The sequence below is a fragment of the Hemiscyllium ocellatum genome, chromosome 34 (genome assembly GCF_020745735.1).
Source record: "Hemiscyllium ocellatum isolate sHemOce1 chromosome 34, sHemOce1.pat.X.cur, whole genome shotgun sequence".
Classification (NCBI taxonomy): domain Eukaryota; kingdom Metazoa; phylum Chordata; class Chondrichthyes; order Orectolobiformes; family Hemiscylliidae; genus Hemiscyllium; species Hemiscyllium ocellatum.
Window position 1 is genome coordinate 31,921,782 of NC_083434.1, and position 25,181 is coordinate 31,946,962.

The following is a 25,181-nucleotide window of genomic DNA, read 5'->3' on the forward strand; positions in this document are numbered from 1 at the left end:
ATTGCAAGAAAGCACTGATAGGGAGACACAAGTTCCTGCAGAGCTATGAGTTGCCACTAAAATAAAATAAGGAACAATAATGCAAGCCACTGTTAAAACACAGGTAAAGAGAAAATGGCTGCAGCCTTTTCACTGTCAGCTCATGTTCAACTGAAACAAAAGTGGAATATTTTCCATGTACAGTGGCAAAATTATGAAATAGCAATGGATTTGTTGCACAAGCCAGAACAGTAACAAATCACATCTTATAAAACATTTTTTAAGATTGTTGAGAAGTGATTGTTTCAAAGTATTTTTTACTCGGAATTTCTTGCAGAACAGAAAAAAATGGCAGAAACTTTAAAAGTTTTGAACTCTAAGTGAACATTACTAATGAATGATACATGTTCAATACTTGGGATGAAGGTGAAAAGGAGTCCAATTTAGTGTCATTAATTTAGCTTGCATAAACCTGAGAATTTGCGCAACTAAAAGGTAAGCCAATCAAAGATAGAATTATTTTTCACCTAACAGAGCCTACCATGACAACACAACTGCCAAAAGAATTGAATCTGACTCTCGAAGTTACACACATATACTGAAACTTTGAGCTTAAAAGCTACGGTGTGTATAAGGGAGACAGGCGATGTTGTCCACAATATGAAAAAGCAGCCCAGACCTGTGCAACATGTTGTGGATCAACTCAGACCTGTCCACTATATTGAAAAGCAGCCTACACTTTTTACACATGCAACAATATGGATAATGTAGGATTGATTAGATTAGATTACTTACGGTGTGGAAACAGGCCCTTCAGCCCAACAAGTCCACACCGACCCGCCGAAGCGCAACCCTCCCATACCCCTACATTTACCCCTTACCTAACACTACGGGCAATTTAGCATGGCCAATTCACCTGACCCGCATATCTTTGGACTGTGGGAGGAAACCGGAGCACCTGGAGGAAACCCACGCAGACACGGGGAGAACGTGCAAGCTCCACAGTCAGTCGCCTGAGTCGGGAATTGAACCCAGGTCTCTGGCACTGTGAGGCAGCAGTGCTAACCACTGTGCCACCGTGCCGCCCATCAAGCCTGTCCTGCCATTCAATATGATTTAAAACATTTCAACATCTTTTATCCAACCCTACACACTACTTTTAGTCAGAAATGTTTCAGTCTTTTCTTTAAAAGTACTCAAAGAAACATCAACAGGAGAGCCAGGAGAAAAATCAAGATAAAATGACAGTCTTCAAATATATCACAGTTCATGGCATAAAACAAAAGAGAGCATGTCTAGTGTGGGGAAAACGTAGTGTTTTAGGTGGAAGAAGCTACACCATTTTGCACACTTATGTTTAACTAGGAAGCAGACAAACAAGACAATGAAAGCGATAAAGCTGATTACTATAACGATGTCAGACAAAAACTCAGTTAAATCAAGCGTGGAAACTAGAGAGATGTCAGTTGTAGATTCAGATGAATCAATCGACACCTTAGAACAGGTTGGTAATGTCAAATCTAAAGGAGAAACATGGTTGGAAAGTTTGAGCTACAGGGAGAGATTGAATAGGCTGAGGCTGTTTTCCCTGGAGCATTGGAGACTGAGCGGTGACCTTATAGAGGTTTATAAAATCATGAGGGGCATGGATAGGAGTCCAGAACTAGAAGGCATAGGTTTAGGATGAGAGAGGAAAGATATAACAGAGACCTAATAGGCAACTTTTTCACTCAGAGGGTGGTACATGTATGGAATGAGCTGCCCGAGGACGTGGTGGAGGTTAGTACAGTTGCAACATTTAAAAGGCTGGGTATATAAATAGGAAGGGTTTGGAGGAATATGGGCTGGGTGCTGGCAGGTGGGACTAGATTGGGCTGGGATATCTGGTCAGCGTGGACGAGTTGGACCAAAGTGTCTGTTTCCATGCTGTACATCTCTGTGACTCTTTGACTCTACTACATTGATGACAACAGAACAAAAGCATCAAGTGAATATGAAATTCAAGATAGACACTGGTGCTTCTGGCAGCAATATGAGCTTTGCAGACCTCTGTATAGTTACATTACATGCCAATCCACAAGTTAAACCTTCAAAGGTAAATTTGAGGCTCTGTTGCAGAATTATGCTCACCCTGTGAGTGTGATTAATCCAAGAGTCCAATACAATCTCAAGACACAATCTGGAATTCCAGTATTAAATACAAAACTAAAGTGGGATCTATCAGAACCAAGATGTAATCTCAGACCAGTAGCCCTAAACACCTTAGAAGAGATTTACAGTGAATCATATGGCACATCAATTGCCTCACAGACAAACAAGCAGTGCAAGACCCAAGATGGTCTAACTGCAGAAATACTAAGGAATCCTACTTCCTAAGACAAAAATGAAAAGACTGCCTTTTCAGACACAGTTAACGCAAATTAAAGGAAAGAGAAAACTAAGGCAATTGGTGAATTAACAGAGCCAGCTCAGAAGATTATGAAATCGAGCTAGAGATTATAACATTCCAACCAGCAGATTTGGGAAAAAAAAGCCAATAGCCTGTATGAGTACCATCATATGACTCAAATACTTGAAACGTTGCGTATCATTTATGTAAATAAACAGACAAGAGTGGGACGAGCAAGGTTAACAAACAGTCATCACAGAAGCAATGGTGTATATATTTAGTGATTTAGGAACTCAAAATGTACATAATAATGAATGCAATATTGAAATATCTCAGCACCATCTCTAGGTGAGGCAGTTTATAGCCTGATGATGAATGCATACAGATATTGGAATAGCCTTGCAACGGTTAGAGTATGTGTGACTGAATCACATGCAACCCCTTTCAAAGCTGGCTTTGACAAGGTCACACATTATAAATGTGTTGATGCTCGGGGCCTGTAGCTATGTTTCTACCAGGTTTACAGGTTGTGAGCCTGCAGGGTCATACAAATGGTGTGTGTATGGTGCTAGTTTTACTGTTGATATTTCTTGAGGTGAACATTGGGGCCACTTATTTTGGCTGAAATTTGGATTCAATAAGATGTAATGGACCTGTCTGTAACATTGGTCTGTTTTGCCCTGGCATCTACAGATGGAGCCAGATCATGCACCACCCCAGGGTCTAATGCTTCTGCTCCTTCACCCTTAACTGGGAGGGAGTCAACTTCTCTACCCCTCTGTCTGGCAATTCCTCACCTATTTGCTATGCAAGATTATGTTTAGTACAGATGACCACAATGACACATGGGGCTCTTTGGCATATGCACCAGTGCTTTAATCTAGAGCAATGTCTTTCACTGGACTGCCATGAGCTGTCCAAGTGTGCCCTGAAATTTTGTACAAAGCTAATGAAAATCAATGTAAAACAAATATTATTTCATCTTAAACATATTCTATTGAACCAAAATTACAACTCATAAACTTGTGGAAATTCATCATCAAATCAAATCAGTCTTTTGATTCTTAAAATGTGAACATTCCAAATGCAGATGGCTGTAGGACAGTGAGTGTGAAAACCGAGAAATGGTGTCTGCCGTCTGTTGCTCCCCACATTTAAAGGCTCTGCATACACCTGCAGGGCCAGGTTTCCCACTCACCCGGAAAATTGCAATTGTTCTCTACTCTGCATTTTGCTCTGATCCATTGACTTTCAATCATATATCAATTCAATTATTTAATAAAAAGTTATACTCTTAAACATATTCTTATAAATATGAAATGTCATCTGAGATATTCAGCCCCCTCAGCAAAGTGTAGCAGGTGGATCAGATTTAGGGTGGTGAATGGCTAGAAATAGTTGAAGTGAGCAAGTCTGAAAACATGTCTTTGCTCACTGGTGAAATGTTTTTTTCTGGTGAATTTGAGACATGAATACTTTTGATCCTTCTTCAGCTTATAGTAGGCACTATGTTATAAACCTCTCAAGTAAGACCATCACCATAGTAATTGCAAATAAATGTGGATGTGCTGTGGAATTGTTTCACTCATTGAAGTGTGTCATGTCACTGGAAATGTTGGGAAACACTGCTATACAGGTCAGGGTTGTGGCACCTGATCTTCAGCAGCCTTCAGTTGATCATGTTGAGACATGGGAAAGCATTTTATCTCCCCTCTGCTGGACTTTCTAAAGGTGCCATTCGCCTGGTTTCCTGTCAGTCAGGAAGCTTCCCTGCAGTCATACAGGACAAGCATAAGAGCTACCCAGCCAGTCCCATTACAGCCCTATATCTGCAGCCATCTCAATTCATCACTTTCAAATATATCCAGCTCTCTTTTGAAAGCTCATTTGGAATCCCTCTCCACCATTCTCTCAGATAATGCATTCAAAATTCCAGCAATTCTCTGAGGAAAGAATTTTCTCCTCCTCTCACTCCAAGCTCTCTTGCTGACAATCTTGAAATTGTAACCCCTAGTTACTGACATTCCAATTAATGGAAACAGATCATCCTTCTTTACCCAGTCAAAATAGTTCATAATTTTGAATGCCTCAAAAAGGTTATCGCTTAATCTTTTCTGCTTCAAGAAGAATTATTCCAATTTCTGTAATCTTTCTTTGTCTGTAAAATCCCTCAGTCCTGGTATCATTCTAGTAAGTCTCCTTTGCACTCTCTCTAGAACTTTAACATCCTTCCTTAAATAAGGTGTCCCAAACTGAACAGAATAATCTAAATGTGATCTGACCAATGATTTGTAGAAGTGTCGCATCACTTCCTTGCTTTTATACTCTATGTCTTTATTTATAAACCCAAGGATCCTATGAGCTTTTTCAATAATTGTTTCAACTTGCCCGGCCACCTTCAGAGAATTGCACACTTGAACCCTGAGGTCCTGCACTCCCCTCAAAGTTGTCCGATTCAGCCTCTCCATGTTGTCTCTCCATGTTTCTTTGACCAAAATGCAGGATGTCACCTTTCTCTGCATTGAAATTCATCTGCCAGGTGTCTGCCCATTTGACCATATTATCAATGTCTCTCTGAATTTGCTCAGCATCCTCCTCACAATTCACTATTCTCTGTAGTTTAGAGTCATGTGCAAATTTACAGATTTTGCCCTCAGCAGCCATCTTCAAATGGTTTATGTAAATCAGAAAAAGCAAGGGCCCCAACACCAAACCCTGGGAACTCCACTTCCAACTCAGCCTGACAAATATCCATTCTCTGTTTCCTATCTTTGAGCCAATTTCTAATCTATGCTGTCAAGGATTCATCAACTCCAAACGTCTCTAATTTGCTTACCAACCTGCCACATGACACCATATGAAATGCTTTCTGAAAGCCCAAATATACAATATCCACAGCCTTACCCTCATCCATTCCTTGTGCTATCTTATCAAAGAACTGAATTAAATTTGTCAGTCACATATTTGTCAGACATGGCTTTATCAATATCCTTGACAAAGCCATGTTGACTGTTTAGTATTATCTTACTTGTATGTCCATGTATATTTATCTTATCCCATATTATGGCCTCCATCAATTTTCCCACTGTTGTTTTCAAGCTTATAGATCTATAATTTCCTGGGTTATCTTTTGCCCCTTTCATAAACAATTTGCACGTTTGCAATACTTCAGTCCCCCAGGATTAATCCTGTGTCGAGGAAGCCTGGAATATTTCTTTTGACATGATTTGCTCACTTATCCATCAAATGGAGGAGAGGTTAAATTTGTAAAGGATACTTCAACCCCTGGAACTGACTTTTAATTCACACTGAATGGGCAAAGAGGACCCCTATCCTCAGTGGTTATAGAAGCCATTTTTAAATATACAACTTTGATCCCAATGAAGTGATTTTCTAGCCTGACACATTTTGGGAACCAATTCCAATTTTACCTCACAACATTAGCAGGATGTTAGATTGATTTTCCTGTCAGGAAAACATAATAGGGACAAGTATCTGGCCCATAACAGATCCAAAATAATATCTTTAAAAAATATGTTTTTTTAACTTGTTCGTGAGAGCAGGAGCAACAGGAATGCTTTTCTGGCCATGAGTACAGACATTTCACCTCAAATACACCAACGTTACCAGTTCAGATCTGAAGTAGTATCCAAGACTCCCAATGCTATGAAAACTTAATGCTTTTATTACGGGATAGATTTCACAGCTGTAGAAAAATATCAAGTCAAATGCACATTTTGAGCCTTACTTGGGATACTCCTATAGTTTCCCAAGAGTGGTGGCAGTAGATGGATGGTCCAGGATCTCATTAGCAGTACATCCACGTTACTTCTGTCGTGATAGTAACAAGGTTAGCCAGGTGGGCCTTATAGAAAATGAGTTCCCTGATTGGAGCTGTTAACCTGGTCCGATCAGGGAGCCATGGCTGGCAGACATAAACAGGAGTGTCAGGTTTTGTTCACTCTCGGAGTCAGCCCTGAGGAAGCTGGGTCAGTGTCAAGGACTCTCCACATGTAAATAAAGAGTGGCTTGGTGATGGAATACAAGCACCTGTGGAGTTACTTCAACCTTTTTACTAATTGTAATCCAATTCCATCATCTAATACTTTCTTTCATAGATGCAGAAGTGTTTTGAAAGATAACAAAAAATGAACAGCATTCAATTTTTGATTTATTTGTAAGACCCTTACAAATATGAGTTCTAACCTAGGCTATTAAATTTATTTCTGAGAAAACTCTGCATTCGTTTCTATCCACAAGGATTATGCACTAATAATTGACTGAACTTAACGTTAAATGTCATTCCGCTTTGTGCCTGAGCTAATATTATTGTTGCAGTGAGGAACAAAGTGTTTTGGTAGAGGTAATTAATCTTTGACAAGTACCGTTCCACTTGCCTTCATTGCTCAGTCCTGTAAGTATAGAAGTTGGGAACTCATGTTGAAGTTGTACAGGACATTGGTGAGGCCTCTTCTGGAAATTTGTGTCCAGTTCTGGTTGCCCAGTTATAGGAAGGATATTATTAAGAGGGAGGGGGTTCTGAAGAGATTCACCAAGATATTGACACGAATGGAAGGTTTGAATTATAGAGAAAGACTGCATAGGCTGGAACTTTTGTCACTGGAGAGTGAGGTTGAGAGGTGACCTTATACACATTTATAAAATCATGAGGGTTAACTTCTTTTACCTAGGATGAGGGATTTCAAGACTGGGGCATATTTTATGGGGAGAGGAGAGCACGGCAAGATGGCTCAGTGGTTAGCACTGCAGCCTCACAACACCAGGTTTGATTCCAGCTTCTGGCAACTGTCTGTGTGGAGTTTGCACATTCTCCCCATGTCTGCATGGGTTTCCTCCAGGTGCTCCGGTTTCCTCCCACAGTCCAAAGGTGTGCGGGTCAGGTGAATTGGCCATGCTAAATTGTCTATAGTGTTTGGTGCATTAGTCAGAGGGAAATGGGTCTGGGTGTGTTACTCTTCGAGGGTCGGCGTGGACTGGTTGGGCACAGGGCCTGTTTCCACACTGTAGGGAGAGGGAGTCTAAACACTTAAAAAAGACACGGGAAAAATATTTACACAGAAGGTGTTTCATGCATAGAATGAACTTCCTGAGGAAGTGATGAATGTGGGCACAGATACAGCATTTAAAAGACACCTCGATAAATAGATGAACGGGAAGGATTTGGAGGGGTATGGGCTCAGAGTGGAAGGGGGTAATATTAGTTTAGTTTGGGATTATGTCCGGCATGGACTGGTTGGACCGAGGGGTCTGTTTCTGTGCTGACTCTATAAAGGGTTTGTTTGAATTGGCTATTAACCACTGTATCAGAAAGCAAATTTGGGAAAGAGTAAGGGGGAAGCCATTTTATGTTAAACAATCATTTGCATTAAGTCGAATTTTATATTTTCTGTAAAATAATTTTCAAATTTAATATTCATAAAAAGTAACAAATAACAAAAAATCAAGAAATGGCCTAAGGTACCAGGTAATGCAAGTGCTAGAGGCTTTGAGAACATCTTGCAACAGCACTGAATTTGTGAGCCAGAATTAGCCAAACCTTTAGAAAAGCTATTTCAGTACAATGTTTGCATCTCTCCGATGACACCAACATCCCATCTGCCTCCTTTGATGGATGTAAATTGTCCAATGGCACAATATCAAAGAACAGCAGGGCATTATTTCAGCATGCTATATAAAAGCACTTTTGGCACCTTGCCACAACTGAATAGGAAGATCAGCCTAGACTCTAAAGTTTGATTTTAGACTTCAACTCATAGTTGTCTGAGGCAGCAAGGTGAGCCAAGCTAATGCCTTGCTATGTTGTAAGCTGTTTTAACAGATCCCTCTAAATTATTTGTTGACTTGTAATGGGAGAAGGGTATTTACATTTCATTAAATCACTCATATAATGAATTCAGCGACAATTGAGCAAATATCATACAGTCTACAGATAAAAGCCTCTGAGATGCCTACAAAGTTACTCACCTTCAGCCTTAACAACTTTACTGAGACTTTTATCCATCTTTTAACATTCTCCGTTGCCTTTTCAAAATCCACTCTATGAAAATGTTGATTCTGCTGCCCACAGTCGTCTAACTCTGCAGGTGAATTGCTGTTGTATTGACGATGCTGGGCCTAGAGATGGACAGAGTGTCCACTTAGAGGGGAATAGTTAGCCATGCTCAATCACATGTCAGAGAGCCAATCAACTATGCAAGGTCTGGGGCTCCAGCAAAGTTGCCAACTCTGCTGTTATCCCAGGGGGTACTTTTGGTTGCAGTATTTAAACAGCATCTGGACAAGGTATTCCACTCCCTGCAAGTGTGACAATACTATGACTTCAAGTTCTAGTTGTTTTATGAAGAAAGGCTGAGATGGAGATAAAGTAAACAACTCATGAGACCTTGGAACCTTTTCTTTAAAAAGTTGGAACAATAGAAGCAGCATGAATGGGTTCCCACAGGCTCCCACAGACCCAAGGGTTTGTTTAGCTTTCAGTAGTTGTTGGTGTTTAGGAGTTGGCTGTGGAAACTATCTCTCTCTCTCTCTCTCTCTCTCTCTAGCAGAATTCTCTCTCTGTTACAACTAAAAGCTTGAGTTATCTTTCTGCTACCAGAATCAGATGTGAGACTATCTGTTTTACTGACTTTGCCTTTGCCAAGGGTGCATTTATGGGATGTTACTATTCGGGAACAGCTGCTGTTTAGAAGTTAAATAATCTATTATTCAATTAAGTTTCCCACTGGAGGTAAAGTTATGCAAATTTCTCTTTCTTTTACTTGTATTTTAACGAGGTGGTAAGAATAAAGTGTGTTTTGCTTAAAGTCAAGTAGTGACCAATTGAATTACATTTGGAACACAGCGCCTTATACTTGTTTCTAAATAGGATAAAAGTTAGGGTCTAGCCTATCTCCTTGATATACTTGCAGGAGGTTTGGTCTGGTCTAGAACAAATTGGGGGCAACTGGGGATCAAAATCTCTCATTTCAGGTTAGGTTTCGGATTATTATACTCAAAGACGGTGAGTGGTGAATGTTGATATTTCATTTTCAGGTGTAATAGACAGTTGGCTCAAACAGGGTGTGCGTTGTGGAAGAATGGCTCTTTGTTTCCTGGGGCTGGAAGAAGTCACTCTCAGTGTTTTACAGAAAGTGAGCAAAGCAAAGCTTTTGGAATTGGCAAACAAGTAGAAGTTGGAGTTGCCTATGTCTGTGAAGAAAGGGGAGGTAATTGCAGCTATAGCTCTGCACTTGCAATTGCCAGGAATGCAATCAAAATTATTGGAAATTGCTAAAATTCAATTGCAAATGAAGCACCTTGAATTATAGGCCTTACAAACTGTTTACAGGCTTGGAACAGACTGCTCATCACCTCTGTATCAACTTTTCTTCATTAAAAACAAAGACAAAATACACTTCTTAAATCCATGGTCATCACACAGGTGAGCGCCACCATTTTGCTAATTTGACCTGAGGTTGCTGCCACTGCTCAGGTCCCTGGAGTTGCTGCTTTCTTCTGCTCACATGCTGTTTTCTGCTCTCACCCCAGTCAAAACTGATAATTCAAAACTTGGTGCAATGCCTGTGCGAAGCAATCAGCATTGTGGCAGATTTTGTCGCGCATTATTAGTCTTCTGTCATCCACCATAAAGAAAACAGTTATTTCTGTCTATATACAAATAAATCACTTTTACTCTCAGGATCTCTGAAAACTTCAGCAATTCTCTTTTGATGAAGGGCTTATGCCCAAAAAGTTGACTCTTCTGCTCTTCGGATGCTGCCTGACCCGCTGTGCTTTTCCAGCATCACACTCTTTGACTCTGATCTCCAGCACCTGCCGATCCTTACTTTCTCTGAGCATTTCTCCTCTGCCTCACAGCAAAAGAGCCAGCAGTGTATGCTAGGTTATCAGATGGTATACGTTTTCTGAGTCATAGCAGTGTGTGTTGCTGATCTGTTCAAATGATGTCCTCTAGTGTTTATTATTGTTCACATTGCATGGGGACTATTTTAGCAATTTCTCCACTCCTTTTCTGAGCAGCATCAAAACAGTAAGCAGCCCTTTAAAAGCTACAACTTCTAAAATGTCGACTATTAGTTACTACCAATGCATTATATGTTGTCATCTCGAGTAGCAAATCATAATGTGAGTGCACTGACCTGACCAAGGTTTTAATTTCTTTTTATTCATTCATGGATTGATGGCGTTGCTGGTTAGACCAGCATTTATGGCCCATCCCTAATTTCCGAGAGGGCAGTTAAGAGTCAACCAAATCACTATGAGTCTGGAGGAGGCCATTTAACAACTGGTGCACTCAGCACCTCAGCAGTGGCTACTAGTTAAAGATTGGGTTAACCAGATGTGTAAATTTGCAATGGTATTTCACTGCTCTTCTGCAGTAACTTGGGGGAAACTGACAGAACCCCCAAAGATCTAGTTACAAGTTAATTATGATGTGTCTCTGACATTTACCAATTTCTATAGAATTCTAAGAAACAGGAACAGGAATAGGTCATTCAGCCCATCGAGCCTACTCTGTCATTCAATAGGATCATGGCTGATCCGACATTCCTCATATCCACTTTACTGTGCCTACCCCATAACCCTTGGATCTCCTACAGGTTTCCCCAATGTTGTCCGCTTCTTACATTGCATATGCAGCACAGAAATAGATCATTCAGCACTGCTAGCCTATCCTGCTGTTTATGTACTATACCAACCTCCACTAACTTCTCTTCATCTAACCCCATCAGCATTTCCTTCAATTATCTTTTGTCCGTCATGTGTCTATCAGAGGTTATTCCAGAAAATAAAAGCTCATGGTATAGAGGATAACATAGTGACGTTGTTATAAATGTTCACAATGTTATTATTGTTATTTGAGAACTTGGGCTTTAAAGTGGAGGAACTTTAGTTCTGTGAAAATCTGACTTTTGTAAGGTCAGAAAGACATTTCAAACATAGAGTTCAAACAGCGGTTATAATAGGTCATGTGATTTCAGCTAAATAACCAACAAGTTGCCTAGGGGTTATGACTTAAGTTTTACGATGCAGAGAAAGAAAGAAAGATCCAGAAGCAGGTTCATTCAGAGAGAAGACAATACTCCACTGTTATTAGCACTCTCCTAGCAATCAGTGCTGAGCAGTCTTGAGAAGCATTTAGTAAAGAGAAACAGAAGGTTAGATTAGATTACTTACAGTGTGGAAGCAGGCCCTTCGGCCCAACAAGTCCACACTGACCCGCCGAAGCGCAACCCACCCATACCCCTACATTTACCCCTTACTTAACACTACGGGCAATTTAGCATGGCCAATTCACCTGACCCGCACATTTTTGGACTGTGGGAGGAAACCGGAGCCCCCGGAGGAAACCCACGCAGACACGGGGAGAACGTGCAAACTCCACACAGTCAGTCGCCTGAGTCGGGAATTGAACCCGGGTCTCAGGCGCTGTGAGACAGCAGTGCTAACCACTGTGCCACCGTGCCGCCCAGGTTGTGGCGGTGTTAGGAAGAAAGACACCCTACATGGCGCGAGTTTAGGGAATCCATGTTCACTAGTAATAGTGTGCAAAGTTAACAGTTTATTTTCAGGGTCTTAGCAAGATACCTTAATCAAAAAGAAAACATAGAGTGAATGTGCCAAAAGGAAACCAATTACAGCTGTCTCAGCTGAGCAAGGTGCTACAGCGTGGATATAATGGATAACTCTTCACCGAGATTTGAGTATCTGCAAAGTTATTGCTGGGGCTAAAAAGGTTCAATCCTTTTTTCTGGTATTTGTAATGAGTTTGTCCCGATAGTTATTGTATAGTGTAACACAATATGCGTTTTTACTTTCTAAAATAAATGTTTCTGTTCTTTTTGCTAAAAGCACATGGCAGCTTCCAGTGAAAATGTCCCATGACTGATCTCCACAGTAAACAAAAAGGAAAAAAATCAAGTTAAGTTTCACTCCAAGATCTGATGTGTTCAGTTTTACCATCAAGTGGAATCATAGCAGCATAGTCAGAAGATTAGCTAACTAACAACAAACGGATAGTAGCCAAAAATTGAACTTTTTTTGATTAGGTTAATATACTGAGTTGTGTGTCACAGAGATCAGTACTGGGGCCTCAATAATTTACGATCTAAATAAACGATTCATACAAAAAGAGCAAAAGAATGGTTGCTGAGTTTGTTGATGAAACAAAGATAAATAGTAAGTAAGTAAATAAAGTCAGGAGATAAAAAGTGAGCACAAGAATATACATAGATAATATGAATTGGTTAAGTCACAGAGTCATTGAGTTAGAAAGTGTGGAAACAGAGCCTTCAGTCCAACTTGTCCATGCTGACCAAGTTTCCCAAACTAAACTAGTCCCACTTGTCTGTATTTGGCCCATTTCCCTCCAAACTTTTCCTATTCATGTAACCTGAACAAATGTCTTTTAAATGTTGTAATTGTACCTGCGTCTACCAATTCCTATGGCAGTTCATTCCACATATGAACCACTCTCAGTGTGGAAGAAATTACCATCCAAGTCTGTTTTAAATCTTTCTTCTCTCACCTTAAAGTATGGCCCCTAGTTTTGAACTCACCCACCCTAGGGAAAAGATCTTTGCCATTCATCTTAATCCCTCATGATTGTATAAATTTCTATCAGGTCAACCTCAACCTCCTACACTCCAGTGAAAAATGTCTCAGAGTATCCAGCTTCTCTTTATAACTCAAGCTCTTCAGTCTTGGCGATGTCCTCGGAAACTTTTCTGGACCCTCTTGAGATTAATAATATCCTTCTTCATCAAAACTGTACACTGCTCTCCAAAAGTGACCTCATCAATAACCTGTAAACCGCAACATAATGTTCCAACTTCTATACTTTATGGTCTGAGCAATGAAGGCAAGCATGCTAAATGCCTTGTTAACCACCCTGCTTTCAAAGAACCAGGTACCAGATTCCGCCGGGTCTCTCTGTTCAACACAACTATCCAGGGCCTTACCATGAACTACATAAGTCCTTCCCTTGTTTGTGTTGCCAAAATGCAATACCTCATATTTATCAAATTAACTTCCATCTACCACTATTTAGTCCATTGGTCCAATTGATCAAGATCCCTTTGTAATCTTAGATAACTTTTTTCACTGTTGACTCTATCACCAATTTTAGTGTCATCCAGAAACTTACTAACCATGCAAATAGAGTATAATGTCCAAAAATGTGAAATTGTCAATTTTGGCAGCAAAAATAAAAAATGTATGTTATCTCAATGGTTACAAACTCTGTGATGCAGAAGGATCTATTGTCCTAGTGCATGAATTGCCAAAATCTAGTATGCAGCTGCAGCAAGTAATCACAAAAGTGAATAGTATGTTCTTATTTATTATAAGAGAAAGTGAATACAGAAGGAGAAGGTAATGTTGCAGTTTTTCAGGGCATTAGTGAGGCCACATCTAGATTACGGTGTATACTGTTGATCTCTTTATTTAAGGAAGAATGTAAGTGTATTGAAAGCAGTTCAGAGAAGGTTTACCAGGTTAATACCCAAAATGAACAGGTTGTCATAGGGTCATAGTCATAGAGATGTACAGCATGGAAACCGATCCTTCGGTCCAATCTGTCCATGCCAACCAGATATCCCAACCCAATCTAGTCCCACCTGCCAGCACCCGGCCCATATCGCTCCAAACCCTTCCTATTCATATATCCATCCAAATGCCTCTTAAATGTTGCCATTGTAACAGCCTCCTCCACTTCCTCTGGCAGCTCATTCTATACCCGTAAAACCCTCTATGTGAAAACGTTGTCCCTTAGGTCTTTATATCTTTCCCCTCACCCTAAACCTACACCCTTGTCTTCTGTAAAAAGATTAAACAGGCTAGGTGCTGAATCCACTGTAATTCAAAAGAGTGAGAGTGAGTAAGTAAGGATAAGAAACTTGATTGAAATATGTAAAATCCGAAGGTGTCTTGACAGGGTAGATGCAGAGAGGACTTTCTTATGGGTAAATCTAAAACTATGGGTCACTGTTTGAAATAACTGCACATCAGTATCCTGTCATGCAATCACCCGTCATTCGCTTTTTCACAGTACACTGGCTGTGCGAAAGTGAGTACTGCAGTTGCTGGAGATCAGAGTCAAGAGTGTGGTGCTGGAAAACCCCAGCAGGCTAGGCAGCATCCAAGGAGCATGAGAATCAACGTTTCGAGCAAAAGCCTTTCATCAGGAATGAGGCTGGGAACCTTGGCAGTGGAGAGATAAATGGGAGAGGATGTGGCTGGGGAAAGGTCGCTGAGAGTGTGATAGGTGGATGGAGGTGGGGGTAATGGTGATAGGTCAGAGAGGAGGGTGGAGCAGATAGGTGGGAAGAAAGATGGACTGGTAGGACAGGTTATCAGGGCAGTGCTGAACTGGAAGATTACAACTGGGATAAGGTGGGGGGAGGGAAATAAGGAAACTGGTGATTTCTACATTGATGCCATGGGATTGGAGGTTCCCAAAGCATAAGATGAGGTGTTCTTCCAGCAGGTGTCTGGTGGTAAGGGAGTGGCAATGGAGGAGGCCCAGGACCTGCACGTCTTCGACAGAGTGGGATGGGGAGTTAAAGACTTTGGCCACGGGGCGCTGGGGTTGATTGGTGCGGGTGTCCCATAGATGTTCTATGAAGCGCTCTGCAAGTAGGCATCCTGTCACCCCAATACAGTACACTGGCTGTGGCCAGCCAGCTCAGAGTCAGTCCCTTAAGTAGCTTCAGAATCCCCTGTTTATTTATGTCAGTCAGGGGTCCCTTATTAGCCCAGTTTAACAACCCCAATCAAGGATCTCAGAGTCAATCCCTCCACTATTTGAATATAAGAGGCCACTTATTTTAGACAGCGATGAAGAGAAGCATTGTGGGTCTTTGAAACTCTCTTCCTCAAAGATGAAAGCAGAGTCTATATTTTTAAGGCAGAGGTAGATAGATTCTTGATAATCAAGGGGATGAAAGATGATCAAGGTAAGTGAGAATGAGTATAATTGCATCAACCATGATCTTATTGAATTGTAGAACAGGCTTTAGGGCCCAGGTTGCCTATTCTTGTTCCTTTGCGTGTTCATGTAGCAATCATTTCCTTAAAAACATCTATCTCATGTTTTTTTTTAATATTGACATGACAAATTAACTTTAAACAGGAATTGTTTTTAAAAAATTCACATTTTCTTGAATAGATTTGCTTTAAAATGAAATATTTATAGCACCGTTACGTGTGCAATTGGATGAATGTGATAGTTCAACATTCCTCAAAGTGTAAAAGTTATGAAGTGTACAGATATACTTGCCTCAACTACTACTTGTTTAATATTCTTATCACTCTTTAAGTAAAGATATTTCTCCTGAGTTATCTTACATTTGTGATTTCTAGTGATGGTGCTGGGACTGAAAAATAGTCAGTATGCACAGTTCTGCAAGATAACTGAGCATCCAGTGCTGTCAACCTGTCAAGAATATTGGTCTCCACAAGTGTACAAGTGGAGTCCAGGTTAGGTAAAAAGCCTGAAATGTTAAAGAAAACATATATATTTTTAAAACTTGTGCAGATTCCTGCCCTTACCCAAAGCACTGATGGGAAATGATCAATAACATTGGGGAACGTCTCACCATGACTGCACAGACAGCAGTGTCACTGGGCAGGCCCATGCAGGTGAACATGAGAGATGCACCTTCTGGGCCTATGCAACCAAGATACCATCTGTTGACCCCACAACCTCAAGTAGGATCCACACTGGAGGAAGTTGTCAACCATGATCGGAGGAATTATAGGGCTGGAGATTCTTAGTATTTGTTATCTGATATCAATATGAGACAGCTTAGAAATCTTTACATTTTCTTCCAAGAATGAGTTCTGGAGCTTGGATAAAAATTGTAAAAGAAAATACAACGAAAGAATACAATTCCTCAAATGTATAACTGAAATGTAATGTATTTTACATCACAATTATTAGGAAATGGTTTGGCTCAACTTCTCCACTCTCTCGCAGGTGGCTCTAATTACATTGAATTACTACCATGCCTTGTTTAGTCTGTTAGGTGTGACTATAATTGTTGGTAATAAATTAGAGCTAACAGAGCTGTCAACCCATTCATGTAAGACTAATGCTGTGATATGCTACATTGTCTGAAGATACAGCATGTATGCATATAGGTATATCTGTACACTTCCTGACATTTACACTTCGAGAAATGTTGAACTATCACATTCATCCAATTACACGCAAATGGTGCTATAAATAATTCATTTTAAAGCAAACCTATTCAAGAAAATATGGATTTTTTTTAACAAATCCTGTTTAAAGTTAATTTGTCATGTCAAAATTGAGGCTTACATTAAAAAACAAAGGTAGGATAAGGAGGATAATTCACTGCGACAGCAGGAATGCAGAGTTTATTTCACGTTTGTCAAAGTCCAGTAACCCACGAGCCCCCAAGGATTCATGAGTTAGTGGGTGCCTCTACTCATGCACTAAAGTCTATATTCAGGCTGTCATCCTGAATTACTTTCAATATAAGATACAATGTACTTTGTAATTTTAAAAAATTATGTTAAAAACTTTGTTGTGTTATGCATTAAAAGAGCGTTTCGAAGCAGATTTTAGGGCACTCACTTATTCAATCGGTTTCTGTTCTATTGCAGCATCAACGTGAACCATCAAACACCCACTTCACCACCCTGCCCCCACCATCCCCCTTTATCTAAAGCTCCCCCCACACCCAGCCCCAGTCCTGAAGAAAGGTTAGTCCCAAAACGTCAACTTCTCCACCTCCTGAAGCTGCCTAGTTTGCTGTTTTCTTCCAGCCTCCTGCCTGTCTATTTTGGATTCCAGCATCTGTAGTTTTTTCATCTCCAACTAAGCAGAGCCTAAGCATTCAAAAGTAGGAATGACAAAGCAGGTGTAATCATCTTGGTTTGTACTTACCCATGTCTAATAATTGCACTAAGATGCCTCACCACTTAGTCAAATGTTTGTGACACTGGTCTGCTAACTTAACAGAGTCGAAAAGTGTGGCACTGGAAAAGTACAGCAGGTCAGGAAGCATCCGAGGAGCAGGAAAGTGGACGTTTTGGGCATAAGCTCTTCATCAGGAATATGTGTATGTGGGGTTGTTGAGAGGGGGAGTAGCTGTGAGATAAATAGGAGAGGGAGGTGGGACTGGGGGGGGAGTAGCTGGGAAGGCGATAGGTGGACGCAGGTGAGGGGTGATTACATTAGGTCAGTGGAACGGGTGGAATAGGGTAGGTGGAAAGGAAGATGAACAGCACAAGTCAAGAGGGCGGTGCTGAGTTGGAGAGTTGCATCTGGGATGAGATGGGAGGGGAGATTAGGAAACTAGTGAAGTCACATTGATGTCATGTGTTGAAGGGTCCCAAGACAGAAGATAAGGCATTCTTCTTCCAGTTGTCAGGAGACTTAGATTTGGTGATGGAGGAAGCCCAGGATCTGCATGTCCTTGGTGGAGTGGGAGGGGGAGTTGAAGTGGTAGGCCACAGGCGGTGGGGTTGGTTGTGCATGTTTCCCAGAGATGTTCCCTGAAACGCTCCGCGAGTTGACATTCTGTCTTCCCGATATAGAGGAGATCACATCGAGAGCAATGGACACAGTGGCTGAGGTGGGTGGGTTTGCAGGAAGATCTTTTCCCGATGTGAAAACATCCTTTGGAGTCTTAGATGGATCTGAGGGGGCAGGTGGTTTGTATTCAAAGTCCACCACAATCAATAATTAAATTAATATCATAGGGATCTGACATCGACACCTATACTTTGCACGAAACTCATTGATGGTCAATACTGGTTAAAATTTAGTGGCTGAGAATGGGTTCTCAGATTTTAGACTTCTCTGACTCTGACCAAAACATCAACATGACAGAAATGGGAGGAAGACCTGATAAAGCAAAGATGGTTGCTTAGTTCTCTGCTACACTTAAAGAAATCAAAACAGAGTCTTTGGTTATCAAGGGAGTGTGAGTCCAGGGCTTACAACAATACTCTGACTGAACCTTACTTTTTTTTGGATAACTGCCAGTTGTCATGAGTTTGGTGAAGGGTTTTCTCAACATCTCTTACCAAACCCATTGCATTCATCAGCATTTCAGCCCTTAGGACAAGTGCCATGTCCAGTTTTTGCTCCCATCTTATTACACACCTTTCCCAGAAAAACTCGCTGCTTACAGGAGATCATTGAGTTGACCAACATTCCTGGCTCCAGTGCCGTGGTTAAAAGGCCATTGTGCACCTGGACAAGCAATGCATGATTCGCAACATTTGTCCTGGACATGGCAGACAGGGAGAAAGTGGTAGCACATTTTGTGGGCAGGAACTTTGAGGTCATGTTGGAAGAGGTGGTGCAGAGGAGATACCCCCTGTTCTGCTAGGAGTAGTGGTGGAGGCCAGTACTGTCTGAGATTAACATCCATGTTAGTGCAATCTTAACTGTCTGGGGGAATGTCCAGCACTTTAGGAAGAAAATCAATCTCCTTCTCTGCTCTGCTGCCATCATATCTCTGACATCTCATTCTTATTCGTCTGCTAATGGATGCACAGACCTCTAGCTCTCAAACCTGCATTGGCACATGCTGAGCAATAAACCTGAGAGTGGCGATAGAGCAGTAAATCGATATTTGGGTTGAATTGAAGTTGACCTTGTGATGAGGGGGTATCAGCTGGGAGGCGAAGAAGAAATTTAACAATAAATGACAGCTCTCTTAAAATGCTTCACTAATTGCCTGGTGCAGTTGGAATGTCCTGAAGCCAGGGAGAAAGTGAAGACTGTAGAGGCTGGAGATCAGAGTTGAAAAGCGTGGCGCTGGAAAAGGACAGCAGGTCAGGCAGCATTCGAGGAGCAGGAGAATCGACGTTTCGGGTATAAGCCCTTCTTCAGTTCAAGAGTGTGGTGCTGAGTTGAAGTTTAGAAGAATGAAAGTTATAATATGTAAGAGCTTAGCAGAGGGTACTGGGAAAATGCTAGGGTGAGGGGTCATAACTTAAGAATGAGGTCTTCATTTTAAGATAGAGGTGAGAATTTCTTTCTCGTGGAACTGTTGATTTATGGATCTCAGAAAGCAATGAAGGCTGTGTCTTTGAATTTAATCAAGAGTTAGAGAGATTTTTAATAAACAAGGGAGTGCAATGCTGGGATGCCTGGAAAACGGGACTGAGATCACAACCTGATGAGCCAGAATCTTATTGCATGGTGTAACAGGCAGGAGACACTGTTTGGTGCAATTGTATTCCTAAGTCTTTTAAATTCCTAATGCTAAGGATGTCAATATCATGTAACAAATGGGATCAGAGACACTGATGAATATATCAAATCAGTTACAAGTACGTAGACCTACATCTAGATAATCTGTGAAATCATTTGCAGTCTTTTGAACTGACACAGTATACAGGGTCTTAATCTTTTGCACCTTGACCTCTGGTTCAGAAGCAATTTGAAAGCAAACTGAGCAGCTGACAAACATTCCAGTTGCTCATGATTCGCCACCTTTCTGGTTTCAGCACTGTCTAGGAACATATATTTCTAGTTTGGTCACAGCCTCTCACACTGTCGCATCTATAATGTCTACATCTATAAAAAAAATTTTTAAATTTCTGACAACGCACCAACAAAGGTTGGAGCAATGAGTGAAATGATCAATCACAGACCCTTGCCTTTCTCTTCTAACTTCTTGACTGCCCTGCCAAGTCTCCCAGCCCTCAGAATGATTTAGTCACTCCCAAGTACCTTTATACCCGAGCTATATGTTGGCTGTCCAGATGGATTTGCCCCAAGTATGGCTTTAGCCAGGGAGAAAGAGGATGTTTGTTTTAAAACTAAAAACTTGTCTTGTGCAAGAGCTTTTTCTTCTACTTTTTCCGCCTTCTTCCCATTTCTTTGAATATGACATTTCAACAGTATTGTATTAAGCGAATTTGAGTTGTTGGATTTTGCAATCATAATCTTAAATTGTACATGACAATGCTTGTAATGATATTGACAAAAGGTACAGCCATTTGCCAGTGTCCACACACCCTATCCTGTATTGTAATATCCTTGTCTTCTGCTGAAAATTCTCAAGAGTTATCTCCTAAGTGGTTTTCCTTTAATGGTCAATGGTCATTGCACAATTCAGACTCCCTGGATGGCCATTGAACTATAATCAAAGGATACACCCAAGGTTGGCTCAGTATCATCTTCCTCTCTGTTGCTATAATGAAAATTGTATTGGTCGAATCCTGTTCAGAGAACAGTGGAAAATTCATGTTGAGTTTCAAACAATCCTTTATTTCTGACACATTGCCAGAAGCCAATTATTCCAAATTGTTCTTCAGCATTCTTGAGTAATGATCCACCAATATTTTTTCTGGTTCTACTGCATTGTCACTGAAAAGATTTCCTAACCTTGGAAATAAATAACCAGTGGAGTGCCGCGAGGATCTTGATTAATCACATCAACATTAATAATCTGCAAGAGGTGGCAGAGTGTAATGTTTTCACATTTCCTGACTGTATAAACATAGGTGCAAAGGCAAGTTGCAAGAAGTGCATAAGGCATTTGCAAGGGGATATAGAAAGATTGAGTGAGTGGGCAAAAACTTGACAGGTTGAGTTTATCAGAGGAAGTGTGAAGCGATACACTTTGGTACGAAGAATCAAAAGGCAGATTATTACTTAAACGGAGAGAGATCCTAAACAGTACATCGCTGAGGGATCTAAGTACTGTTGTGAATGAAACACCAAAGGTTAACATGCAGATGCAACAAGTAATTGAAAAGTCAAATGGACTTAAATCATTTTTGTTGGAGGGTTGGGTTTTAAAATAGGGAAGTCTTGTTTTAACATACAGGGTGTTGTTATGGCCGCACCTGGAGTACTATGTCTAATTTTGGTTCCTTATATTTAAGAAAGACACTGGAAGATGTTTAAAAGAAATTCATGAGATTGATTCCTAGGATGGAGGAGTTGCCTTATCAAAAATGATCGAATTAGTTAAGCATTTATTCATGAGAGTTTAGAAGAATGAAAGGCATTTTACTGAAATATACATGATTCTGACAGGGTTTGGCAGGTTACCTGCAGAGAAGATGTTTCTATTAGTGAAAACTTCTCAAACTGTGATCAGACATTTAAAAAAAAACACGTGAAGGAATTTCTTCTTCCAGACGTTAATGAATATCTCGGCTTCTCCACCCCAGAGATCTGTGGACAGTAAATGACTGATAGTATTTAAAGAGGAGGTAGATCATTCCTGAAATATTGGGGAGTTGAGGGCTGTAAGGAGCTGGCACGAAATAGTTGAGGCTTGAAGTCGGTCAGTCTTGATGTTATCAATGGGTGGGGCAGGAAGACCTCTTGTTCCATTTTATAGAGTCATAGAGTCATATAGCATGAAAACAGACCCTTCCATTCAACTGGTTTATGCCAACTAAATTTCCCAAACTGAATTAGTCCTATGTTCTTCACCCCCTTGTCTACCATAAAGCAACTTCCGAAGAACTATGTACCTAAACCCCTAGGCCTCTGTTCGACAACACTATCCAGGGCCCAACCATTAACTGTATAAGTCCTACTCTTGTTTGTTTTACCAAAATACATCACTTTGTGTTTATCCAAATTAAACTCCATCTGGCACTCCTCAGCCCATTGGCTCATTGGTCAAGATCTCTTTTTCATCTTAGACAACCTTATTCTCGGTCAACTATATCACCAATTTTGGTGTCATCTGCAAACTTACTAAACATGCTTCTTAAATGTTCTCTCACTGTTACAAAACACATATAAGCAAACGGGTGTGCTGTGTTTCAGCGCTTGGTGTTTTGTATCTATTCCAGGTTTCTATCTGACTGAATTCTATTTTTAAAGGTGTTTTCTTTCTCTGTAGAAAAGCCAGCATTTATTTCAATTTATACCAATTTATGTAAAAACAAATTGAAATCCAATACCAATAACAAAATCATGGCTGTGCAGGAAAATGAAGTTCTCAGTTCCTCTTGACAAATTTGATTAACATTCTCCCACCAACATTCAAACTGTATGTTAACTAACAGTACACTAGCTGCGATTGTCAATGCGATAGACACATTGCAAATTATCTTAACAAAATACTAAGCTATAGCTTTGTAAAACAACGATTTACGGCCACAAAGTTGCTGGGTCTGTCTTTTTGGGGGCTATGGGAATATTTTAAGGAAGACATATGCATTGTGCTGAAGTCTTTTTCAATATTTTGTCAACTCAGCCATTGGTATCATTGGCTGACATTATGCAGAGAAGGCAGATCATAAATCCTCCCACTCACACTCGCACATGCACCCTCTCACAGACACATACCCCATCTCTCACACACACACACACACACACTTAACCAAGCTTACACACGCATGGACACACACTCTCTATCATGTTCACTCACACCCACATGCATACACTCACAGGCACACTCACTCTGACTCTCCTACTCATGCGCACATATAAGTTTATGGAGTGAATTTGTTTTTGCATAATTACATTTTATTTTGCTCAAAAACTGCATGAATCCATGTAAAATTCTGTAAAACCATGCAGAGGGCTTGTCAGTCTGACTCAGCATTGGGACACAGACAGATGTCACTGATTGTTAGAAAAGCTGAGCTATCTTGAGAATGTAATTTAAAAGAGTTCTGGGATTTGCATATCAAAGAACAGAAGCCAACATAATCCCATTTTAAAAAATGAAAAATTTGATCTAAAATTGTTTAATGTATCACGTATCCATGACACCTGACACCTTTGGCTATAAAATCCGTGATCAGGGTCTTATTCTCCACAATCACCTGATGAAGGAACAGCGCTCCGAAAGCTAGTTCTTCCAAATAAAACTGTTGAATTATAACCTGGTATTGTTTGATTTTTAACTTTGTCCACCCCAATCCAACACTGGCATCCATCACCATATCTCATCACTTAGCTGCCAACAGGACTCATACCTATTTATACCACACCCACACATACCTAGCACTGCTATCTGCCCTAAACTAATGTCTCAGTTTTCATGTACTATAACCACCCATTCAACCATAACAGCCACATCAATCAAGGTACTGCATGATACTCTCTGATATGTGCCTTTCTTTCTGGGAGGAGATAATGGCATAGTGATATTATCACTAGGCAATTAATTGTAAAATTTGCCTAATGTTTCGGGGACCTGGGTTCAAATCCTGCCATGGATAATGTTAGAGTTTAAATTCTTTAAAGAATTTGGAGTTAAATGTCTAACGATGATCATAAAATTATTGTCAGGGAAGGAAATCTATCATTCTCACCTGGTCTGGCCTATGTGTGACTCCAGAGCCACTGCAATGTGGTTGACTTTTAACTGCCCCCTGGGCATTAAGGGAGGACAATAAGTGTGGGTTAGTCAGTGATGTCCACATGCTGTGCTGAGTGAAAAAGAAAAGATGGTGCACAATCAACTGTCAGGAGGGAAGCCATATTGTCGCAGGATGCAGGTTCTTCTGCTATGCGTTGTCTGGTGAGAATTGTGTTGGTATTGCTGATTGCGCACATACTGAGCTAGTCTTTGTCTGGATTTTCATCGAGGCCTGAAGTGATACAACATCTCCTAAAATATTGATGCCATTATATCAGATTCATGACATGGTCCAGGACCTCTGCATTCTCCAGAGGGTCTGGTAAAGGCAAAGCTTTTTCAATCATTACTATAGTTGCTATGTGCCTATGGTGACTGAAGTGCTTATTTTCATTCCCACCCTTTTTCTTAGAGTTCACATGTGTCAGCTCAGGTTTCACAGTTTCATGTCTCTAACTTAACACTATTATTTTAACAAAGTGTTGGTGACTTTTCAGACAGCAAAGTCTTAACAATCTAAATGAGTCGGAATGAGATGGCTAAAACAATTAGTTTATTTGGCAGATTTCTTCAGCTATCATTAACTTCTGCCTGCAATACTTCATTCATCAAGCAGCTAACCATGAATGGCATTCAGAGCATTCTGTAACTTGTCTCCTACCGTAGACACAAGGAAAGCTTCCTTGCATAAGCACTCAAACCACTAATGTCCACAACCTAAATGTCAGTGGGTCTGCAAGATAAGATCATGTCCTGTTTCCTAATTAGCAGTCCATTGTGCCATGCTTGGTAGGAGAGAACTTACAGTATTTACACACTGACTAAAGGATATATCTTTTTCTCCCCCTACAACTGTACTCCAAGTTTCTGTAAGAATCTAATTTTTTCAGTGCAGTCTGGACAGGAAGTGCCAGCAGAGGAAGCTGCCCTGATGAAGAAGGTTATGAGTTACTTCCAAGTAACCCGTCAGATGTTATCTGTACGACAGATGTTGAATCATAAAATTAGCATGAATACAGTGCAGAATTTAAGAAATTTTTAAAAATCATGTTATTTGTACTTTTGCTACTAGACAAACAAAACACAGAAGTCTCTACACTACATATCTTTTGTTTTGACACTTGTTTCAGGAAAGAAAATGAAAATATGTCACAAGGTACCTATTATGTATAAAAGATTAATTGCCTTTTATCTTTCCTGTCTGCTACTTAATGCCTGAGGTTTTACTCAGAAGATTTAAAGCTGTATGTTGCATAACTTGTCCTTTCTTGACAAAAAGACAAAGACAAGTATTTTTTCTAAAGGGCTGTGACACGTGTACCAAGTCAAACCAGTAAATTGCTAAAGTCAGCGCAATTTAAACATTATAAGTATGTTTGGGATTAAAGTAGATGAAAATGATATTGCAGAGAATCTGAAACAAAGAAGGAAATAAAAACATTTCTCATTATTTTAGAATTTTTATT